Here is a 25,177-nt window from a genome sequence, read left to right as displayed (position 1 = left end):
TTCCTTGGGCTCATTGAATTCTCACCGAAGCCTAACCCAAAGGATCACATGGATTTACAGATGAATGTCATTCACATACGGTATCACAGAAAACATGCAGCAACAGAGGTTAACCTAAACTGCTAAAAAAAAACACCAATGGTTCCCAGTTGCACGAATAGATCTGTTAGACACAGTTTTAGGTCTAACGCCAACAATTACACAGAAACTCTGATGACCTCAACAGGTCAACTGAACAAACCAAATAGCAACCATGCAGTTAGGATTGGGGAGTAATGGATTACATGGATGACAAAAAAAAAAAAAAAAAAAAAAAAAAAAAAAAAACTCTGACCGCAATTCATTATGTTACCAGCAAAAATATTGTAATCCGATTACAGACACTTTTGAAAAACTAGATGGTTACTTCTAGGATTACTTTAACATTCAGAAAAGACGTTTGTGCAAAATGTATTTGACACCTTTCTGTTTTTCAATTAATTTCAAATGAGCATTGGTGCAAATTTCAGTTTGTTCCACCTGAGCGAGTCTGACCACAAGTCAGAGACCAATATGATGACACACCAAATTAGCTGAAATCACTGAGTTCTGCCTCAAGGACAAGACTCATAAATGTAAACCTGCTTAAGAGGCATTAGAAGACAAACATTTATATTACCAATTTAACATTTATTGCAGCATAAATCAATGTTAAAGTTTACATAGCTGGCCATATATGGATGTAGGCTTCTACTACAGATAATAACACAATTAGGCTATATATTTACATAAAAAACAACAGTCTGTCAGATTTTACGTCATTCCAATTAATTTAATACCCTTTGATCTTCAAAAAAAAGGAAATGGGCCTAGCTATGGATATATAGATTAGCCACATTGTTTTAACTGAGCTGCTATATTGTAAACATTTATGAACACAAAAATTTGCTTTTTGGTCTTCATTTAAGGTTAGGGCTTAGGCATTACACCTTGCCCAAACCGGCTGCGCGCGTGCGCCATCGTGCATAAATTTATTTTGCCCCCCCCCCACACCAAACGCGATCACGACACGCAGGTTAAAATATCAAAACAAATTCTGAACCAATGACATTCATTTGGGGACAGGTCGAAATGCATTAAACATGTATGGTATTTTAGCTAGTTAGCTTGCACTTGCTAGCTAACGTTAATTTGTCCTGTTTAGCTAGTTAATTTGTCCTGGGATATAAACCTTGAGTTGTTATTTTACCTGAAATGGACAAGGATCTCTACTCCAACAATTAATCCACATATAAAACGGCCAACCGAATCGTTTCTAGTCATCTCTCCTCCTACGAGGCTTTTTCATCGTTTAAATTATATGGTGATCGCATCTAAACTTTCATTGTATTACCACGACTACCGGCAAAACGGTTTTCTATCACCCACGTGGGTATAACCAATAAGGAGATGGCACATGGGTACCTGTTTCTATAAACCAATGAGGAGATGGCACGTGGATACCTGCTTCTATAAAACAATGAGGAGATGGGAGAGGCAGAATTTACAGCGCGATCTGCGTCAGAAATTGGAACGACATCTATTTTAGCCCGTTGGCGCGCGCAAGCAGTGTGGGTGCAATAATTGAATAACATGGATTTCTAAATTTATTTTTCGAAGCTTGCGCACGCGACGTATCCGGTCAGGTCAGCATGTAACATGATTAATTGTCGGAGTAGAGATCCTTGTCCATTTCAAGTAAAATAACAACTCAATGTTTATATCCCAGGACAAATTAGCTAGCAACAGCAAGCTAGCTAAACAGGACAAATTAACGTTAGCTAGCAAGTGTAAGCTAACTAGCTAAAATACCATACATGTTTAATGCTTTTCGACCTGTCCCCAAATGAATGTCATTGGTTCAGAGTTTGTTTTGATATTTTAACCTGCGTGTCGTGATCGCGTTTGGTGTGGGGGGGGGCAAAATACATTTATGCACGATAGCGCACGCGCGCAGCCGGTTTGGGCAAGGTGTTAGGGTTAGCAGTGTGGTTAACGCTAGGGTTATTTAAGGTTAGCCGTGTGGGTTAGGTTTAAATTCCGATTTCATGACTTTGTGGCTAAAACGTATTACATACGCTCTTGAATAGTGCAACCAAAAATATTTACGTTACACTCTTGAAAAATGCTAAAATTCACACGCATGTGCAGACAAAGGGTTTATTTTCTCGTTTGTACACACATTAAATGTAGTTTGCAAGACAATAACACAGCTAGCTAGCTAATACCCCATTCATAGACGGTAACTGCTTTATCACCTTTTGACGATAGTAACGTTATATTCTGTCCAGGGGAGTTTTGTTAAGAGGTCCCGCGCTTCCTCTAAAAATGAACATGCATCGTTTGTAGTACGGTTTTGGAAGCAAAAGTAACGTATACTTCATATCAGCGAGAAATAATACAAATACAAAATACATTCAATTACTAGACTCCTCGAGGTTCACACACAGCCATATATATGTCCATGTTACAGCGCATGTTTACGGAAAACAGACGAAGAAAGAGTGGACAACCTGTGCTAATTATTTATATGCGTCTCCGAATACCTTGTGTAAACGGAAGATGGACGCCACAAACGTGTTGTCACTGAAAAATACTCTGCTGCAACTGTTAAAAGCAGTGTGTATTTTACATTTGTGAAAGTAGAGAGATTTATGTTTCTAGAACCGTACCGCAATTGAGGATGGAGCGTTAGTCTGTTTTGGCTTCCAGTGCTGATTCACCTTTAAACAGAACATGTAAGGTCCTTGGCTCCTTTCGCCCATTATTGGGCTAGCTAGCTAGTAATGTTAGCATATCAAACATGAACGTTCACCCCTCATACGAAAATACAAAAAAAATACATTTTTCCTAATATCATGTAAGTCAACACCGTTGAGCTTCCCTTTTTTAAAGCTACGGCGACAATTTTAGAATATGACAGGTTAATGCAATATCAGGTGAATACGTTCAATAAAACGAGTTTAAAATATAATGAACATGTCTGTATATTTCAGCTGTTTCAGAAACATTGCTCAGCTATTAGTATTTTTACTATATGCATGTTGGGTTCAAGGATAATTCTGTTTACACTCCCCTGCTTAGAGGGGGCAACTGTAGAACGAGTGTCGTGCTGAGGTTGAATTGCAGACGTGAGAAATACGCAATATTACAGTAATGTCTTGAGAATAGATACCTCCAAGAATCTCTCGAAATTCTCCTTAATTCTCGTCAATGAGAATACACCCATAGTTTTGGCCTATCAGCTGACAGTGAATGTAAATAAACAGTATTTAGATGAAAGCTAAATTAATGTTCTCTGATGGGTATATATATATATATATAGTGAAGGGTGGCTGTGCTGCGTTTTGGGTCATTGCAGTGGTACAGTGGTGTGCATTCAGACCTGTGCTTCTGATAAGAGGCAGAAGATAGGTGGCGCCAGACACCATGAACAACAGACCATAAATGAGAGAGAGAGATGCAGCTAATACAGTATGGGCATTCTGCTGCAATCTCATTGAAGCTGCACTGAGACAGAAAGAGGGAGAGAGAGAGCTAGAGGAAAAGAGAGGCTGAGGTAGAAAACGGTGGGAGACGGGGTTCAAGATGGAGTGTGACTGTACAGTAGAGACAGAGAGTGGTGGAAAGAGGGAGATGGAGAGAGCGAGGGAGAGAAAGAGAGAGATGGGGGTTAGTGAGTTACGACGCTGTGGGCAATGTGCGGCCACCCTTAAGAAAACAGATGTCATGTTCGCTCTCACATAGATAAATGTCTATTGATTGAGCCGGCATGCCTGTTTAAAGCACCAGGCCTTTTCTCCTATCGGCCCCTCTGGATCAATAGTATTTTTAATTAAAACTTTATTTAGCTAGGCAAATCAGTTAAGAACAAATTCTTATTTACAATGACGGCCTACCCCAGCCAAACCCGGACGACGCAGGGCCAATTGTGCGCCGCCCTATTGGACTCCCAATCACAGCTGGATGTGATGCAGCCTGGATTCAAACCAAAAACTGCACCAGAAACTGCACTGCACAACTCTTGCACTGAGATGCAGTGCCTTAGACTGCTGCGCCACTCGGGAGCCCAACAGTATCTGTTCATCTCAGGCACACAGAACCTCACTCTCACACAACCGACCTAAACCCAACCCAGCTTCAACCCAGCTTCAACATAACCTCACCCAACTTCTGCCCAGCCTCAACCAAACCTAACACAACCTCAACCCAAACTAACTCAACCAAGCCTCAACCTAACCAATCCACAACCCAGCCTCAACTATGGCTCAGCGATATCTTGAATTCATTTGATTAATTCAAATGTATGTTTTAGCACGATATTCCAAATGCCTGTATTTTTTTTAATGGGGGTTTATGTCCACTTGTTCTCGTGTTGTCTTTTTGGTCTCACTCCTGCTGTGACTGTGCACCTTCCAAATTACACACAAACACCAAACTCATCCCCCTGCCACTGAGAACAACAAATAGGAAAAATAACTTCTTCCTCTCTGACAACATGCGGTTTCTACTTGCCATTTGCAGTTTGGTTCAACAGAATCGCTCATAAGGACAGCAAAACACAGTGACACATTATTTTACTATAATAGAGGAAAACTTAAAAGATGCATTATGCAGAAATCGCTCCACCATTTCTTGGTTGCTAACATTCTAATAGTTTGCCTAATTTCAGTTTATGTGACAAAACAAGCAAGTATAGTGTAGAGAATCATTGTACCATCTAAACAGCTGTGAAATATATTTTTGATTAACAAAAAATATAGCATTTGAAGCTGGTGTACAAAACCAAAAGTAAATGATGCAAAAACTTAAGAACAAAGTGGACAGGCTGGCATGCTGTTCAAACAGTGGGGAGACGGACAGAATGGTGTGTTCCTAACAATTCTGTTCTACCTTGTTAGTTAGCAAATAGATCCAAGTTGGCTAGACTATAAAGATTAGCTGGCTTCTCACTAGCATGTGGGCTTGTGCTTGAGAGATTGTTTATGAGACTTGTGTTCATTTTCTATAATGCCTGCTACAACAAGTTCACCATTATTAGTGAATGTGCATTAGGCATTGTTCTGGTAAAATTTGTAACAAAAAGGGCATTTTCATACACAGTTAAACTATTTTGATACAATAAAGACATTTGTGGGTCTTATTATTGTGGAAGGCCAAAGTAGCCAATGTATACTTTCACAAGCCCTGAATTCATTAAAGTATTGCTCACTGTTTAAAATGCAGTGTATTTTATCTTTAATTGTACAACAAAGCTTATTTAGAGAGAACTGTTTTAAAAATCAAGATATATATGTTGTGAATTGCCCATAAGTTTGATTTTGTTTTTAGGCCATATTGCCCAGCCTTTTTCTCTGCCTCTTTTTATTTCTCTGCCTCTGTCTCTATATGCCTCTCTTTCTGCCACCCAATGAATTCCCTTTATGTAACACGTCATTACAGTCACTTATATACGTGTGTGTGTGGTGCTGCTGCTGTTTCCCCCTCTGCAGTGTTACCCTCCCCTCTCTGTTCCTTCGCTATCCTCTTCCTCCTCCCCTTTCTTTCTCACAAAAATCTCTCTCTCTCTCTCTACTTCTAGATCTTTAGCTCTCCCATAGCTCCACACTCCTCCTCTGTCTCTCTCTCCCCTTCCCTCTCTCTCTGGTCTATGCAGTAAGCTGCCTGAACGTATCGGGGTCCTTCCAGAGCCCTGGCTGCAGAGTACAGTCGTCTTGCAAAATGCCTGCTCAGATCTCCGTATAGAGAGACACACGTACATCTGGATAGGGAGCTTGCATTTCATACTACAAACTTAAAACATATAGGTACACACAACAAAATCCCTCATTTTTTTCCGAAAATACAAAAACCTACACATGCTCAACCGACATTATGAATATCAAACCAACCCAGCCCAAAATGACAAGTGGCTCCAGTGTATATGTACCCTTAATACAGTACATTATATTATAGATGTCTTTGAGGATGCGTCTCAAATAGCAGCAGTCGGGTCAATCTTCTCATAACAGATGAATAAAATAAAAAAAACAGCCCAAATGAGTGGTCTGGATACTCCTGGGAGAACTGCTTAATTCCCCCAGCCTATTAACATGAACTCATTTAACGAGCCTCATCTCATCTCACAGTGGCCTGGAAACGCTGATGATGAGGAGACCCGTTTCCGTGCCGACTAGAGACACCGCCGCCCATCGCCTGTGATGTCACCTGCCTCGCCATCCTAAAGCACTCAAGCTCCACTTTTGGGGACACTTTTTTTTTTGTCGTCTGTGTGTGCAAATCTCGCTTCTCTTTCCATTGGATCTTTCTCTTTCTGTTGCTTTATCAAACATTTAACGGTTCCCTCCCTTGACATGCATGTTTTATGATAGATGACTATGTGTGCCTATGTAACCTTGGCTGGAGCAAAAGCCTGCCTTTCCCCTGGCCCTTGCAGTTGCAGGGTGAGATGTTCCCCTCTTCTAGTAGCACACAGGCTCCTACTATCCTCCTAACCTTGAGTCCATGACTGTGCCGTCAAATCCTTACTTCCTCAGTCCTTGTTTCCTCCATCTTTGTTCCCTCAATTCTTCACCTTCCCCTCATTGGAGGAACGGATCGAAGGTCCCGCCCCTCTGACCTCCTCGAATAAGCTTTGAGAGGGAGGCGAAGACCCTGTAGGGTCATTGAGCATTAAAGCGCCTGAAAGCTCCCTAGGGAGTCCTTGAGATGATACAGTATGTCTGTGTTCCAAATGGCATCCTATTCTCTACACAGTGCACTACTGTTGACCAGGACTCATAAGGCTCTGGTCAAAAGTAGTGCACTATGTAGTGGAATAGGGTGCAGGGTCCTGTCAAAGGTAGTGCACTATATAGGGAAATGGTGCCATTTGGGACCCAGTCAGACTAACAACACACCTACTGATGGACAGGAAAACAGCCCTTCTGGTACAGGTCAAGTCAGAAGGATGGCCAAATCTCTACCTCCACCCTTCTCCTGAAGTGTATGGGTTTTAAAATGGTGCAAACTCCTCCAACCAATGCTTACACCAATCCAATGCTTTTAAATGCATGCAGGGAAGTGTGCACATGTGCACTTGGGGTGAAGGGTGGAGAATGGGGATGCATGGGCCCTGGTTAAAAGTAGTGCACTACATAGGGAACAGGGTTCCATTTCAGACACAGCCCTGGTCTACCTCACCCAGATGTAAACGTGACAGTGATGAGGGTAGTGCTGGGAGGAGAACACTTATTAGTGTGTTTTCAGTCACAGTGAAGTAATGGGGTTGTCTTGAAGGCTATATTGTTCTGAGCTCTAACACACACACACACACACAAGCAGTGAGTCTGTCAGTCCGTCACACAGACAGATGCAGACGCACACACAGACAGACCTCTTCAGTTTCCAAATCAGAATACAGAGCACATCTCCATACAGACAACACACTATGACAGACAGACATATCATCCTATAATATGACTTCCGAAACAGTGCTTTAGTACCACACACATAGCATTATGAATGATGATCTGAGCATCATACTGAACACTGCAATGGTCTGAGGACATCTTTAAACACTGCACCAATATGAAAACCCTCGACATTGCAGCAGAGGAGAGGAGGAGGGGGAAGAGAACACAGAGGGAGAGAGAGAGAGAGAGAAATGACTGGACCGATGTCTAAGAGAGAGTATGAATTAAATTAAAACATAAGATGAAGGTGGCACTGATGAATAAATTGTTGTTTTCATAAATAAGTGATTATTTACAGTGGTCACATCTTATAAATAAATGTGTGATCTCAGTAGATCCATCTGCCTGGAAAAGTGACCAGCAGGAATACTTAAGAATTAGAAATGACATTTGAAAGGTCTTAGGTTTGTCAATGGACATGACGGTGGTGTTTCTAAACAGTTATTGATTTTAATCATATTAAAATCACTAACTGCTGAGAAAGACCTTATCAGAAGAGGTGAGACAGCTAGGAGTATTTGAAAAGACGATGTGATCCTTTCTAAGACACCCCTTATCAGGTTTGGGTGGTATCCAGATTGTCATACCTTCATACCACATGAGGCTGCTGAGGAGAAAATGGATCATAATAATGGCCGGAACGAAGCAAATGGCATGGCATCAAACACCTGGAGACCATGTGTTTGATACCATTCCACCATTCTTCCTAATTAAGGTGCAACCAACCTCCTGTGCTTCATACTGACCTTGTACCGTTGCAGGATATTCCGTAATACTGGCACTGAACACAAGTAATCCGAAGTTTAGCAATGCTAACAAGTACAAGTAAATTCCCATAGCGAATGCTAGCTAAATGCTAACGAGCACATTTTATACAGTCTCAGACAAAACTATTTGCAGGACAGACATCCCAGCCCATAAAGTTATACAATTAACACAAAAATGCTTCTCACAGTTTGCTGCACGCACAAAGCAAATATTAGACAGCAAGGCTCTTGTTACAGGAGGGGATTCTCTGCTGTTACCAAGAGAAGCGTGATTTAGCAAGAAGCTCGCCACTTATCTAGCTAGATAACTAGCTACTAAATTAGCAAACCAAATGCACAACTGCAGAGAATTTAGCACATTTTAGACAGTTAACTTATACTATTAAGATACTGTATATAGCTGGCAAACATTTAGTTGTGAATTCCATACCGTAACTAGATCACCTGGCGCTTACTGCACAACAGTGATTGACTCACAAGGCTCCGGTCTCTCATCATTGTGTGCTTGTAAACAAACACCATGTGACTGGGGACTACCGGTAAGCTTCCTAATGAAAAAATTATGTGACAGGTGAAATAAAGAACGCGATGTGCTTTATCCCCGAATCTATTGCACAAGTTGACTGCAGGTATATACTTAAAAAGTAGCTACAAATATTCAAATGTATAAAAAAAAAAACGTTGAAAAAATCATTTCAATGGTATTGAAAAAACATCCCGTGACTATTTCCAAATACCCCGGTATATGTTATATACGGTATACCGCCCAAGCCTACCCCGAATGTCTAATTTTACCCACATTTAAACTATTTCTAATCTAAATCTGAAACAAGCACAGGCTTCATCATCATCCCCATAGCTCTCTCTGTTTTTCCCTCCCTCCCTCTTTCTCTACTCCCTCAAAGTTAATCTCTCGCTCTCTTTTCTTTTCTCTCCTTTCCCCTCCAATCTAGCCCTCTCCCTCGCACTCACCGCTCACTCAAGTCAGTGACCTAATTTTCATTAATGCCTCCTCAATCTCACAGCTCTCCTATAGCTTCCTCTCCTCCTCTATTCTTCCTCTCCTCCTCTTCCTCTCCTCTCCTTCCTCACACTGATTTCCCTTTCTCTTTCGCCATCTCTGGTCCACTTTAATCGAAGAAAAACTTTAAGAACCCTTCATAAAACCAATAATCATTCAATAATCATGTGTAGAGAAAAAGTAATGAGCTTCAAAGTTGTTTGTTTAAAGTAGGACGGCCATCTCTTCCTCTCTTCCGGTCTCTTTTATTGTTCTCTCTTCCCTCGTCAATGTAGCTCTAGCTCTCCTTTTTATCTCTTAGTGCCTCCACCTTAATTTACTCCTCTTTCTTTCTGTCCTACTCCTCTCCTTCCTCCCTCTCTTCCCTCTCTCCTCTCTAACCCTTCCATTGTTTAGTTTGAATAATACATGCGCTTGGAAACATTCCACAGTTCGCTGACATGCACACTGGCCATTAGGCAATCTGGTGTTCACCCCTAAAAAAATGCCTTTTAACAAAAATACAAGCCTTCATGGCTTCTTGAAAGCAACTAAGTGGTCTCAGGATCAAGAAGTTCATACACACAAACGTGCGCGCGTGCACACACACACAGGTCTGCTTGTGCATAAATTAACACATAAAAGTGGATATTAACAGCATTCTCATTAATGGTCTCTCAGTTAAAAACTTCAGAGTACTGATAAAAGGGGGGAGAGAAAGAGATAGTCAGGGAGTGGGAGAAAGAAAGAAAGAGGAATTGCGAGAGAGGGAGGTACAGAGAGAGCGAGTGAACGAGAGGGGGAGACAGAAAAATAGGCAGAGTGAAAGAGGGAGAGAGAGAAGGATAGATGAGAGAGAGATATACAGGATAAAGGAAAAGAGAGGTGGCAGGAAAGGAGGAGTGACGAGAGAAGGGTAGGAGAGGAGGAGAAGAAGAAGAGGTAGTGAGGTGTAAAGGGGGAGAGAAAGAGAGCTTGGGACAGCAGATCACAACAGACTATTAGCATCAATTAGGCTGTATGAAGACGAGCCCCGCTCACAAGTCATCACAGTCAGATCATACAACACAGCACAGATCTAACATCCCTGAGGGGGAGGGAAACCGAGAGTGAGACAGAGAGAGAGAGGGGAATCAGGTTAGACTAGAGAGAGAAAGTCAAGAGAGGTAGCAAGAGAGACGCAGGGTTTAAGTGCACCCTAAGTGTGAATACTGGTCATATAGAAGGGTGTTCAATGAAACTAAACTCATCACTTACTGAATGTGAGCAGCTCTAGAGATCACCTAGCTATCTATTTCTACTGGTACTTTAAGATGACTTTATTTGTCAATTGTTCACAAGGTCCACCTGAAATTTTACTTCTGCTTTATCCCAACCCCTCCAAAAGACACATGCATATAGAGGCTGGAGAGGTAAGAGCAGGGGGTTGCCACACTGGGCACCTGTGGAACAGTTGTTGTTGGGGATTAACTGCCTTGCTCAAGGGCACAACAGCAGGCAAGGATTTGATACCAGCCACGCTCCGGTTGCCAGCTCACTTCCACCAGATCTTTCCTGTAAGATCCGGGATTCGAACTGGCAAACCTCCGGCCGCTGGCTCACCTCTCTAACGGCTAGGCTACCCGCTGCCCATATACATGGAGCTATCCTTTCACAATACAGTCATGATAGGCTCGTCAATAACACAATGCATGTTGTTACCATAACACGAAATGACAAACAAAAAGGTACGTTTCCTGTGGCCCGGGCGGTCCAGCGGTCTGTGCCGCCGCCCACAGCGGCACACCGACATGGGTTTGAGTCTGAGTATCTGACCCAGTGTCTATGTGACACTCTCTCCCCCTATCCTTTCCACTTTCTCTCTCCTCTCTGTCTAATAATACGTTGGGGTGGGGTTCCCAACTACATGTCGTTGTAGTTGGCCAAAGTTTCCCAAAATGAAGAGTTCTGACGAGCCACTGACTGGTCACCAACACTCCTGTACACCACAGTACAGAGGAGCTGAAAACTTTGCTCTCTACGTATACAAAGAAAGAACATGGGATTAATATTGCAGTTGTATAAATATTGCAGTACAACACAACACATGGGCTAGACCAGAGCCTGAGTACAGGGAGAAGAGGCGTAGAGAGAGAGAAGGTGTGTGTGTGTGTGTGTGTGTGTGTGTGTGCTCATCTAAACACATGTGCATTAGTTATTCTTATAACTGAACAGCAACAGTAAGATACCTAGAAACAATACCATCTATCTGTGTATGGCGGAACTAGTCCTGCCATGTTCCTAGGGTGCTACGGTAGTGTGGGGTGCATAGGAGGCACATCTCTCCCCATCCATCTCTCTCTCCAGCCCTTTTTTCAGTAGGCCGTGCATTAGCACTGCGCTCTATTCATATCCCAGACCTTAGGCAGCCCCAGAGATGTGGAGGGACTCTCCAGAGTGGTAGCACTGAGTCGGAGAGAGAGAGAGAGAGAGAGAGAGAAATAAGGGGGAGAGAGAGCGAGAGAGAGGAGAGATGGGGGGAGAGAGACACTAGAGTTGCTACCTAAAACAACCCAGCCTGCTAAACACTAATGCACTGCACCACCACCTCCAGTCTGAATAGACAACACAACACGCAAGTACAGTTCATGAGTAAGAAGTGGAGGCAGGGTAAAACAAACACACACACACGGAAAGTCTTAATGTGAAGAGACGCAGTACACTCTTAGAAAAAAGGGTTCTTTGCCTGTCCCCATAAGAGAACACTTTTTGGTTCCAGGTACAACCATTTTGGGTTCCCCTATGGGGACAGGCAAAGAACCCTTTCCACCGAGGGTTCTACATGGTCTACAAAAATATTCTACTTGGAACCAAAAGGGTTCTACCTTGAACCAACACGGGTTCCTCAAAATGTTTTCTTATGGGGACAGGCAAAGAACCCTTAAGTTCTAGATAGCACTTTTTTTTTCCTAAGAGTGTAGAGACACAAACAGACAAAAATCTAAACCAAATCATAATACACACACACACACACAAAACACACACCTTGACCGAACCCAACTGCCAGTGTGCAGCTGAGACCAAAGCATAAAACATAGAGCGTAGACTAGAGGACAGAGCATTAAGACGAGAGTATTGAAGACAGACAGCATCCAGGCAGGACACAGCATTTATTGACATCTCATGGGGAATAACTGATGCAAATGTAAAGAGGAGCTATTTGCAGTCCGGTCACCTCCATGACGCTCCGGTCAGCCTCACCCCACTGTAAGGACATGCACACACACGCGCGCACAACACCGTAAAGGACACACACACTCTCGTCACAGTAAGGACACGGTCATGACGTCAGCTTCTTTTGAGTTGGCGAGGGGACAATGACATACCGTACATTAGACCCACTATTCTGCTGAATCATTTCAAGCTATAAGTGTGATGTAATATACTGTAACCCAAACCTGGACAATACTAATATATACTATTAGCACTGTACACTGAGTGTACAAAACATTAGGAACACCTTCCTAATATTGAGTTGCACCCCCTTTTGACCTCTGGACAGCCTCAATTCTTTGGTGCACGGACTCTACAAGGTTTAATTTGAACCTTTATTTAACTAGGCAAGTCAGTAAAGAACAAATTCATATTTACAATGACGGCCTACCCCGGCCAAACCCTCACGATGCTGGGCCAATTGTGTGCCGCCCTATGGGACTCCCGATTACATTTACATTCAAGTCATTTAGCAGACGCTCTTATCCAGAGCGACTTACAAATTGGAAAGTTCATACATATTCATCCTGGTCTCCCCATGGGAATTGAACCCTGCCCCCCCCCGTGGGAATTGAACCCACAACCCTGGCGTTGCAAGCGCCATGCTCTACCAACTGAGCCACACGGGACCATAATTAGATTACAGTGCCGGAGACCGCTGGCCACTCAGGATCCAGGTGTCGAAAGCATTCCACAGGGATGCTGGCCCATGTTGACGCCAATGCTTCCCACAGTTGTGTCAAGTTGGCTGGATGTCCTTTGGGTGGTGGACCATCCTTGATACACACAGAAAACTGTTGAGCATGAAAAACCCAGCAGCGTTGCAGTTCTTGACACAAACCGGTGCGCCTGGCACCTACTATCATACCTCGTTCAAAAGGCACTTACATCTTTTGTCTTGCCCATTCACCCCCTGAATGGCACACATACACAATCCATGTCTCAATTGTCTCAAGGCTTAAAATCCTTATTTAACCTGTCTCCTACCCCTACAATGAGTGAAGTGGATTTATCAAGTGACATCAATAAGGGATCATAGCTTTCACCTGGATTCACCTGGTCAGTCCAGGTTATGGAAAGAGTTTTGTACACGCAGTGCATACTACCACTATATGCTAGCACTATATACTACCTACCACTGTATTCTCATACCACTTTGCAGTGCATTCAGAAAGTACTCATACCCCATTTTCACATGCCTTATTCTAAAATTGATTGACTAGTTGTTTTCCTTATCATTCTATACACAATACACCATAATGACAAATCAAAAACAGGTTTTTAGAAATACCTTATTTACATAAGTATTTAGACCCTTTACTCAGTACTTTGTTGAAGCAACTTTGGCAGAGATTACAGCCTCGAGACTTCTTGGGTATGACGCTACAAGCTTCTCACATTCTTCTCTGCAGATCTTCTCAAGCTCTGGCAGGTTGGATGGGGAGCGTCGCTGCACAGCTATTTTCAGGTCTCTCCAGAGATGTTCTACCGGGTACCAGTCCGGGCTCTGGCTGTCCACTCAAGGACATTCAGAGACTTGTCCCGAAGCCACTCCTGCGTTGTCTTGCCTGTGTGCTTAGGGTCGTTATCCGGTTGGAAGGGGAACCTTCACCCCAGTCTAAGGTCCTGAGTGCTCTGGAGTAGGTTTTCATCAAGGATCTCTCTGTACTTTGCTCCGTTCATCTTTCCCTTGATCCTGACTAGTCTCACAGTCCCTGCCACTGAAAAACATCCTCACAGCAGGATGCTGCCACAAATGCTTTACCAAAGGGATGGTGCCAAGTTTCCTCCCGACATGACGCTTGGCATTCAGGCCAAAAAGTTCAATGTTGGTTTCATTAGACCAGATGAATGGTCTGAGAGTCATTTAGGTGCCTTTTGGCAAACTCCAAGCGGCTGTCATGTGCCTTTTATTGAAGAGTGGCTTCCGTCTGGCCACTCTACTTTTAAAAGCCTGATTAGTGGAGTGCTGCAGAGTTGGTTGTCCTTCTGGAAGGTTCTCCCATCACCACAGTGGAACTCTGGAGCTCTGTCAGGTTCTTGGTCACCTCCCTGACCAAGGCCCTTCTCCCCCGATTGCTCAGTTCTTCTAGGAAAAGCCTTGGTGGTTCCAAACTTCTTCCGTTTAAGAATGATGGCGAACACTGTTTTTGGGGACCTTTAATGCTGCAGAAATGTTTTGGTACCCTTCCCACGATCTGTGCCTTGACACAATCCTGTCTCGGAGCTCTATGGACAATTCCTTCAATCTCATGGCTTGGTTTTTGCTCTGACATGCACTGTCAACTGTGGGACCTTATATATATATACAGTTGTGTGCCTTTCCAAATCATGTCCAATCAATTGAATTTACCACAAGTGGACTCCAATCAAGTTGTAGAAACATCTCAAGGACGATCAGTGGAAACAGGATGCACCTGAGCTCAATTTCAAGTCTCATAGCAAAGGGTCTGAATACTTATGTAAATAAGGTATATCTAAAAACCTGTTTTCACTTTGTCATTATGTGGTATTGTGTGTAGATTGATGAGGAAAATGTTTTATTTCATATATTTTAGAATAAGGCTGTAACGTAACAAAATGTGGAAAATGTAAAGGGGTCTGAATACTTTCTGTATGCACCCTATCTACAATCCAAATGCCCTTGATCACTTAATAACAGACATCAAAAGTCATACAATTCAAAACAGACAAGAGTGCCGTGATTGGCTCTTCCCCGTGTGGGCGTCTCACGGGAGGGATCAAATGAAGAACCAATAGCAGCAATCTGGGCAGAATTGAATTTATGGATTGTAGTTGTTATAAAGCATTAAGTATGATGATGGCCTTTAAAAGGCCCAGTGTAGTGACAATTCAGTTTACCCTGTGTTTCGTATCATGTTGCACGATAACAGCTCATGAAACTAACCATGTAAAAGTGTGAAGAAATTTGATCAGTGTTATTTCCTGATAGTTCATTGGTTGAAAACACAATCTACACAGGACCTTCTAAATCAGCAGGTTTGCATGGGTGGGAGTTTCGGCTTTCACCATGTGGTAAATTGGTTAATAGGCCAATAAGAAAGAGTTCCAAACCTCTCTGCCAATAACAGCTAGTTTTCAGTTTCCCCCTCCCTACTCAGACCACTCCCAGACAGTCCCAGCACAAGTCTTGCTTGAGAAATAGTTAAGAACATTTTAATGGAAATCTATTACAGTCAGGTACTTAATTGTTACCCAGAAATTATTTGATATAAAAACGACTACATTGGGCCTTTACCTGACAGAGAGGCTTTTGACAGGGATACATTTACATCTGGGTGAGAACAGATATTTCAAAGCTTCAATTGTGCTTGCAAATGACAGCTCAATTGACGGGGAAACTGCCATAACGCTATAGTAGCCTATATGGTCAAATGGAGGCTGGTGAGGGGAGGACGGCTCAAATGGAATGAACAGAAGCGTATCAAACATATGGAATCCAGACATTATATGAGCCCATCCTACGATTTAAAGTGCCACCAGCCACCACTGACGCAGTCTATACTTCCACATTCACGCCAGTCAAAATGTCAAGGTTTCCCACCCAACTGCGCAACATCCGAAGGAAAAAAAATGTCTCTGTTAGCTACACATCCATCCTTCAAAAGCTCAGAGGGACAAGTAGATATTAAAGCAGAAGAAAGACCCTACAACCCTCACTAGCTCTGACATTTAATTGCTTTGGGCCGTAAGAGGCGCGTAAGCGGGATCGCTGCACTGAATCAGCACATCAAAAATCAATAGGATGAAAAACAAAAGAGTGGTGGAGAAGTCTTTAATTAGAAATCAATAGGTTGAAGCCATCAACTAAAAGCATCCATAGATCATAGCAGACAAAAACAGAAAACACAGGGTTTATTGGGGGGTAAAAGTCATATTTTTGATGTGATATCTCTAATATCTCTAAAATATCGGGAGGGAAGGAGGGCGACAGAGGGAGGGAGAGCACTTGAGCGTCACGCTAATGTATTGCCTTGAGCTCTCTCATGACACGGACCAATGGATACCCAAGGTGGAACAGGGAGGGAGGAGAGGCAGGAGAGAGAAAGGAGAGAGAAGCAGTGGCACAGTCATAGGGCTATAGCACAAAGCATATCCATCCGTACAGTAGCTACAGTACGTAGAAGTGCAAACAACCCCGAGCCACGGTGCAAACCTGCATAATGTGTGTGAACGTGAGAATGTGTGTGTTGTGTCCGAGGATGTTGACAGAGGCTAACAAAAGGAACATTGTGAGCACAGCGATTATGCTAAGACAGCAAAGAAGGAGAAGAGAGGAGGATGGGGATCGGAGAAGAGGAGGCAAAAAGGAAAGGAGAGAGAGAAAATGTGCTCACTCCAGCTCTGCTAGTGGATAGAGATTGGTGCAATGACTACTGCTCTGAACGGCAAGAACAGCCAGCTGCCAAATCCTGCTCCGGGCTCCTACACAACACAGTCATAACCGAAAGGAGGCCCTGCCAGAAAGAGATCGCTACAGGTCTTTAGAGCTGCATGAATGGAGAATACCATAGGGAGCAGTATCAGTCACGACTCGAATAATGGCCCAGTACAAAGGGCTATGTAGAGAGAGAGAGAGAAGTATAAACCATGCATTATGGAAGAGAGAGAGAGAGAGTGATGTGGGGTGTAAACCACTGTGACATCATCTGCTTCAACCAGAATGAAATAATCTGCTTTATTTTGACCATTATAATACGAAAGCAGCACAGCTCCGTGTCCAGTATGTGTAGAGGGATATCCATGTGCTAGTAGTTTTAAAACAATATATTTTGGACAGTATTAGATTCTAAGTTAATCTAACAAAAGAAAACACAGATCTAATATCAGATTTCTTGACCACTAACTCTAACCTTAACTACAAGAGAGATGATGTAAGAGTATCTGACCCTGGGTAACTTCCACGTCCTGTGAGGTATAGGCCTATGTGGTGGGAGGGCTGTGCTAGTGTGGGATGTGACCGATGATTGACAGCAAGGCTATGCCCACCTGCCTCTTACTGACACTTTAATGTGCATGAGGTCATCAACGCATTCTCTGTTGATCAGCAATCAGTCAGTCAGTCAGTCAGTCAGTCAGTCAGTCAGTCAGTCAGTCAGTCAGTCAGTCAGTCAGTCAGTCAGTCAGTCAGTCAGTCAGTCAGTCAGTCAGTCAGTCAGTCAGTCAGTCAGTCAGTCAGTCAGTCAGTCAGTCAGTCAGTCAGTCAGTCAGTCAGTCAGTCAGTCAGTCAGTCAGTCAGTCAGTCAGTCAGTCAGTCAGTCAGTCAGTCAGTCAGTCAGTCAGTCAGTCAGTCAGTCAGTCAGTCAGTCAGTCAGTCAGTCAGTGTGTGTGTGTGTGTGTGTGTGTGTGTGTGTGTGTGTGTGTGTGTGTGTGTGTGTGTGTGTGTGTGTGTGTGTGTGTGTGTGTGTGTGTGTGTGTGTGTGTGCGTATTTATGTTTGAATGCACCACACCAAGAAGAGAAGTGTGTGTCTGAGTGTTTTTTTACATGAGAGAGAATCCCACTAAAGCATAGAGATGGTGTGTGAAATACAAAGACCCTGCAAGAGGAGGGGAGGAGCGAGGAACGAGAGCCAGAGTGTGTAAGAGAAAGTGGGGGGATAATATGAATAGCATCAACGTGTGAGAGGAACAAAGAGTGAGAACTGTGACAGGGAGTGCGTGAGGAAGAGAATGAGAGAGGTGGAACTTTTGCATTTGTTTCATGTTTATTATCTACTTCACTTGCTTTGTAAACATATGTTTCCCATGCCAATAATAACCTTTGAATTTGAGAGAGAGAGAGAGAGAGAGGGGTGAAGAGGTAGACGCAGGGACCAGTCGCAGCATCATCAGTAGCAGCATCAGAGCCATCTGGGGGAGGGAGGAGGTTAGGACAGACATACTGTGCACCATTCTAGCCAGCTCTCCCTCCCTCCCTCTCTGTCTCTCTATTTTTCTCTCTCCCTCTGACTATACATTTATCTCTCTTGCTTTATTTCTTTGTCTCTCATTCCCTCTCGAATTCTCCCATTTTACTCTCTCTCAGCATCTTACTCATACCGTTTCCTGTGTGATTTGAATAGTGCCAATAACAGCTGGTTAAATTAATATATATATCTCCCACACGCTCTCTCTCTCTCGCTCTCTCATTCTGTCTCTCTCTATTTCACTCTTTCCATGCTTCTCTCATTCTCTCTCTCTCGCTCCCCCCTCACCCCTCTCTCTCTCTCTCTCTCTCGCTCCCCCCTCACCCCTCTCTCTCTCTTGCTCCCCTCTCACCTCTCTCTCTCAGCAAACCAGAGGGAGTGGGAACTGGCCAGAGCTACAAAGCCACAGAGTGGTGGAGCCACAGGGGCCAGGGGCCAGGAGAACCCCAGCGGCCCAGCAGCTGGTCCCTGTCATGGGCCAGAGAGAGAGTGGAGGAGGGGGTGGATGGATGGTTGGATGGATGGAGAAAATGAGGCTCGGGCCAGGGAAAACTCTGAGCCCGGACAGTTATAGCCAGTTATAGCTCTTCTGACCATGTGACCGGACCAGGAAAAATGTACAGGAGTTTATATCAAAACATTACTTAGTGGCAAATTGTAGCTGAATGAGTCTTAATAGTCTTATTAGTTGAAGCCCCCAGTGATAACCTCTCTCTACCCGATTCCACAATGGGTGCCATTTGGGAACAGGGTGTCAGTGTGGTGCCTATTCCCTTAATAGTGCACACATTTTTAAATAGCAAATTGGTGTCATTCTAGAGACCACAGGGTGTACACCCATCCAGCCCAGTCAGATTCATCATATTAACATGTTTTTTAACACTTCTACAACCATTCTGACGAGTTACCATGATCATGAATAATCATGGATCATGAGTTACCAACCACTCCCCTGTTGTTGGTGCTGTTGAAAAGTGAGCATCTCATTGGTGTGCGATACACCACTTTCCATGACAGACTGCACACTATGCAATATGTATTGTGCACTACACACTTTGCCCTACACACATCAACCTTGCATGGATCATTAAAGTGTCTAAACTTTCATAACTAATAGCATGGGGATAGTGTGTGTGTGTGTGTGTGTGTGTGTGTGTGTGTGTGTGTGTGTGTGTGTGTGTGTGTGTGTGTGTGTGTGTGTGTGTGTGTGTGTGTGTGTGTGTGTGTGTGTGTGTGTGCACGTACAATAATGCAATTGTGTAAAGGTACAGTATGCATGTGTTACTATAAGTGTGTGCATATGTGCATAGGGAGAGCGTGAGTGGGCTGGAGCGGGGAGAGAGAGAGAAGAGAATATGTGTCATAGTTGTGGGTTGAGTGTTGAACAGTACTTGTGAATGGTTAGATCACCTCACATTGATAAAAACATCTTCCAGAGGAGCTGAGCCTCGTTCTCCTCAAGAACTTGAGAGCCTTCTAACGCACTATCTATATATATACAGTGGGGCAAAAAAGTATTTAGTCAGCCACCAATTGTGCAAATTCTCCCACTTAAAAAGATGAGAGAGGCCTGTCATTTTCATCATAGGTACACTTCAACTATGACAGACAAAATTAGAAAATAAAATCCAGAAAATCACATTGTAGGATTTTTAATTAATTTATTTGCAAATTATGGTGGAAAATAAGTATTTGGTCACCTACAAACAAGCAAGATTTAAATTTGGTCAATAACAAAAGTTTATCTCAATACTTTGTTATATACCCTTTGTTGGCAATGACAGAGGTCAACCGTTTTCTGTAAGTCTTCACAAGGTTTTCACACACTGTTGCTGGTATTTTGGCCCATTCCTCCATGCAGATCTCCTCTAGAGCAGTGATGTTTTGGGGCTGTTGCTGGGCAACACGGACTTTCAACTCCCTCCAAAGATTTTCTATGGGGTTGAGATCTGGAGACGGGCTAGGCCACTCCAGGACCTTGAAATGCTTCTTACGAAGCCACTCCTTCGTTGCCCGGGCGGTGTGTTTGGGATCATTGTCATGCTGAAAGACCCAGCCATGTTTCATCTTCAATGCCCTTGCTGATGGAAGGAGGTTTTCACTCAAAATCTCACGATACATGGCCACATTCATTCTTTCCTTTACACGGATCAGTCGTCCTGGTCCCTTTGCAGAAAAACAACCCCAAAGCATGATGTTTCCACCCCCATGCTTCACAGTAGGTATGGTGTTCTTTGGATGCAACGTAGCATTCTTTGTCCTCCAAACACGACGAGTTGAGTTTTTACCAAAAAGTTCTATTTTGGTTTTATCTGACCATATGACATTCTCCCAATCTTCTTCTGGATCATCCAAATGCTCTCTAGCAAACTTCAGACGGGCCTGGACATGTACTGGCTTAAGCAGGGGGGTACGTCTGGTATTGCAGGATTTGAGTCCCTGGCGGCGTAGTGTGTTACTGATGGTAGGCTTTGTTACTTTGGTCCCAGCTCTCTGCAGGTCATTCACTAGGTCCCCCCATGTGGTTCTGGGATTTTTGCTCACCGTTCTTGTGATCATTTTGACCCCACGGGGTGAGATCTTGCGTGGAGCCCCAGATCGAGGGAGATTATCAGTGTTCTTGTATGTCTTCCATTTCCTAATAATTGCTCCCACAGTTGATTTCTTCAAACCAAGCTGCTTACCTATTGCAGATTCAGTCTTCCTACAATGTGATTTTCAGGATTTTTTTTCTCATTTTGTCTGTCATAGTTGAAGTGTACCTATGATGAAAATGACAGGCCTCTCTCGTCTTCTTAAGTGGGAGAACTTGCACAATTGGTGGCTGACTAAATACTTTTTTGCCCCACTGAATATATATATATATATATATATATATATATTCCTCTCCCACCTCTCTTCGTATATCTCTCTATTCCTCTCTTTTTCTATCTTCCTCTCTCTCTGCCCCTCTCCCACTCCCCTCTTCTCTTCCCTCTTTGTTTCTTTCTCCCTCTCTTTCCGTCAAAAGCAAATACGGATAAACTTGAATTATCTAAGTGAACGTCAAATACATAATGTAGAAGACAATAGTTTGACAACAGGCTCTCCCTTCAGCAAAATATACTTTAACCAAACCTTCCCTGAAAAGAAAACAAGTGACTATCCCCTAAACCCAAAATAATAATTAAAACATCAATTGGATAACAGGAAACATGCCTACCATTTACACTCACTTCTAGGATGGACCAGAGTCTAAATATGCAGTTTTAGAAACTGATCCTCATCCTGTAAGCATTACATGGCAATGCAGGAGTTTTGATAGCACAGGGCTCCGGGCCAGAAGGTTGTGGGTTCACAGACCACTGTGGAAATAGAGTAGTGCGGGAAATATCTGCTTTATAATTAAAGCATTGCATGAATCTATCATCGTATTTGCAGGTCTGAGACAAATAAGCCTTTTATAAAAATGCAGTGCAATTCTACGTCATTTCACATGACTGGAGACCTTGCAGAATCTTTTTTAATACCACACAAATTACAAAAATGACAGGCTAAGAATGGACAGAGAGAAAGCCATATGTGTTCATCTCTTCATATTTCTCCAATACCAAATCATCGTGTCTTGTTTGTAATGAAACTGTCCCTGTTTGCAACTAAATAAATCTGAGACTTCATCATGAATCCGTGGTACTTTCAAAAGTTAGACCTACCTTTCCACCCCAGACAGAGTAGGCCTACCTTTCCACCCCGGACAGAGTAGGCTACCTTTCCACCCCGGACAGAGTAGGCCTACCTTTCCACCCCGAACAGAGTAGGCCTACCTTTCCACCCCGGACAGAGTAGGCCTACCTTTCCACCCCGGACAGAGTAGTCCTACCTTTCCACCCCGGACAGAGTAGGCCTACCTTTCCACCCCGGACAGAGTAGACCTACCTTTCCACCCCGGACAGTGTAGGCCTACCTTTCCACCCCGGACAGTGTAGGCCTACCTTTCCACCCCGGACAGTGTAGGCCTACCTTTCCACCCCAGGCAGAGTAGACCTACCTTTCCACCCCAGGCAGAGTAGGCCTACCTTTCCACCCCAGGCAGAGTAGGCCTACCTTTCCACCCCAGGCAGAGTAGGCCTACATTTCCACCCCAGGCAGAGTAGGCCTACCTTTCCACCCCAGGCAGAGTAGGCCTACCTTTCCACCCCAGGCAGAGTAGGCCTACCTTTCCAACCCCAGGCAGAGTAGGTCTACCTTTCCACCCCAGGCAGAGTAGGCCGACCTTTCCACACAAGACAGAGTAGACCTACAGACGCAGAAAAATGTCAGCTTTAACTGCTGGCTACTCTTCTTCCAAGGCTTAAACCAACGAGAGAAGGTCACAAGTGTTTCCCTAAAAGCTGTCTGGGTTTAAACGTCTTCTATCTTACAGAAAGTGAGTAGCTTAATCAATTGATAGCGACAGAATTAGATTACTTCCCAAGCAGAGTCTATTTCTGTCTCCTCTGCTATAGAAAGTTGTAGCTCAGCCAATGAATGTCATAGAAACTAAACAAAGACGTCCGCATATGCATTCAAGTCTCTTCTTTCCCAGGTTTTTTACAGCTTGTTTCTAGCATAAAGCATCAAGCACCAAAGCGCTAATATAGATCACTTCATATCATCGGATTCGTTTTATTTTCTTCTAAACCTTAAAGGGATACTTCGGGATTTTGGGAATGAGTCCATTTATCTACTTCCCCAGAGTCAGATGAACATGTGGAGACCATTTTTATGTCTCTGTGTGCCGTTTGAAGGAAGTTGTTAACTAGCGCCAGCGTTGGCTGGTGAAACTCTCTCTAACTTCCTCCCTACTGGACACAGAGACATACAAATGGTACGCACAAGTTCATCAGACTCTGGGGAAGTAGATAAAGGGCCTCATTGTCCAAATCCTTGAAGGATCCCTTTAAGCTAACAAGGGGTAGGCCTATGCTTTTCTGGTAAGGTAAGCCTATAGCACACTCATACCCCCTCAATTCGAGTCTTGGTTTTAACTTCACAGACACGGAGGTAGGCTATTTAGAGTGCATGACGCAGCACCATGAGCTGTCTGACTGATTTTGCCACGGCTACCGTGTCATGGTTTCAGCACCACAATCCAAGTTAGTTAAATTAGCGATTATTGTGAGGTCAATATCTCAGTATCGCTGAAAAATATAAAAAAATATATATAAAAAAATGCAACATGTAACGTGTTTGTCCCATGTTTCGTGAGCTGAAATAAAATAAATGTCCCATACCATATGCACAAAAAGCTTATTTCGCTCAGATTTTGTGCACAAATGTGTTTACATCCCTGTTAGTGAGCATTTCTCCTTTGCCAAGATAATCCTTCCTCCTGACAGATGTGGCATATCCCGAAGCTGATTAAACAGCATGGTCATTACAGAGGTGCGCCTTGTGCTGGGGACAATAAAAGGACACTCTAAAATCTGCAGTTTTGTCACAAAACACAATGTCACAGATGTCTCAAGTGTTGAGGGAGTGTGCAATTGGCATACTGACTGCAGGAATGTCCACCAGAGCTGTTGTCAGATAATTTAATGATCATTTCTCTACCATAAGCTGCCTCCAACGTTGTTTTAAAGAATTTGGCTGTACGTCTAACCAGCCTCACAACCGCAGACCATGTGTATGGCGTCGTGTGGGCGAGCGGTTTGCTGATGTCAACACTGTGAACAGAGTGCCCCATGGTGGAGGTGGGGTTATGGTACTGCAGGCATAAGCTACGGACAATGAACACAATTGCATTTTATCGATGGCAATTTGAATGCCCATTGTCGTGCCATTCATCCGCCGTGTGCTGCAGTTCCCGCCAATATCCAGCAACTTCGCACAGCCATTGAAGAGGAGTGGGACGACATTCCGTAGGCCACAATCGACAGCCTGATCAACTCTGGCGTGACCATCATTTGCATGAGGCAAACGGTGGTCACCAGATACTGACTGGTTTTCTGATCCACGCTCCTACTTTTCTTTGTGTTTTGGTATCTTTGACCAACAGATGCATATCTGCATTCCCAGTCATGTGAAATCCATAGATTAGGGCCGAATGAACTTATTTAAGTTGACTGATTTCCTTATGCGAACTGTGAACTCAGTAAAATCATTGAAATTGTTGCACGTTGCGTTTCTACTTTTGTTCGGTATAGTTCCATCATGGGCAAGAAACGTGTTGTTTATCAAATCAATTATAGTAGCAGCAAGCTATCAAAGTTGACTTCCGCTCCTCCTTCTCATCTTCGTACTTTCCCTCTCAACGTGAACAGAATAAGCCAGTCTTGCGTGCACGGTATAGAATTCTGGGGGGGATATAAATATATACCCATTTCGGAAGAAGCCTTGGACTCTCCTCCTCAACTGCCCCTTTAAAAAGCTACACAGAACAGCCAACAGGTTTCGATCAGCGAGAGCATGGCAGCCTAGTTTTAATTACGCCGTTCCCAGCAGCGCAAAAGAAGGAAGTACATTTTCTTATAAATATAACTTTGCTCTGTGCTCCTGCAGCCCAGCCCATAGTCTACGGAGCATTTGATTGAGACCACACTAAATAGCCTACAGGTGCACTTGATATTGCGCGCCCAGCGAAGAATCAGAGATGAGGGGCGGCATCAGGCACACATCGATAAAAGCCTGCTAAGCAACCAATTCTAAAACACTCAGAAATATTGAAATTTCATCAATTACAAACTACATGACCCTCCCCTGGACTAGCTTTGAAAAATACTAATCCCGCCCCTTGACTG

The 25,177-nt window shown here is 43.5% G+C and overlaps 1 protein-coding gene across 9 annotated transcripts in view; it reads right to left on the bottom strand.

The window, feature by feature from the left end:
• Positions 1–25,177, bottom strand: part of kcnc3a (potassium voltage-gated channel, Shaw-related subfamily, member 3a) — a 96,667-nt gene that overhangs the window by 52,350 nt on the left and 19,140 nt on the right. The gene's annotated exons all lie outside the window — the stretch shown is intronic.

The sequence above is a fragment of the Salvelinus fontinalis genome, chromosome 2 (genome assembly GCF_029448725.1).
Source record: "Salvelinus fontinalis isolate EN_2023a chromosome 2, ASM2944872v1, whole genome shotgun sequence".
Taxonomy (NCBI): domain Eukaryota; kingdom Metazoa; phylum Chordata; class Actinopteri; order Salmoniformes; family Salmonidae; genus Salvelinus; species Salvelinus fontinalis.
This window is presented reverse-complemented; position numbering and strand designations above follow the sequence as displayed.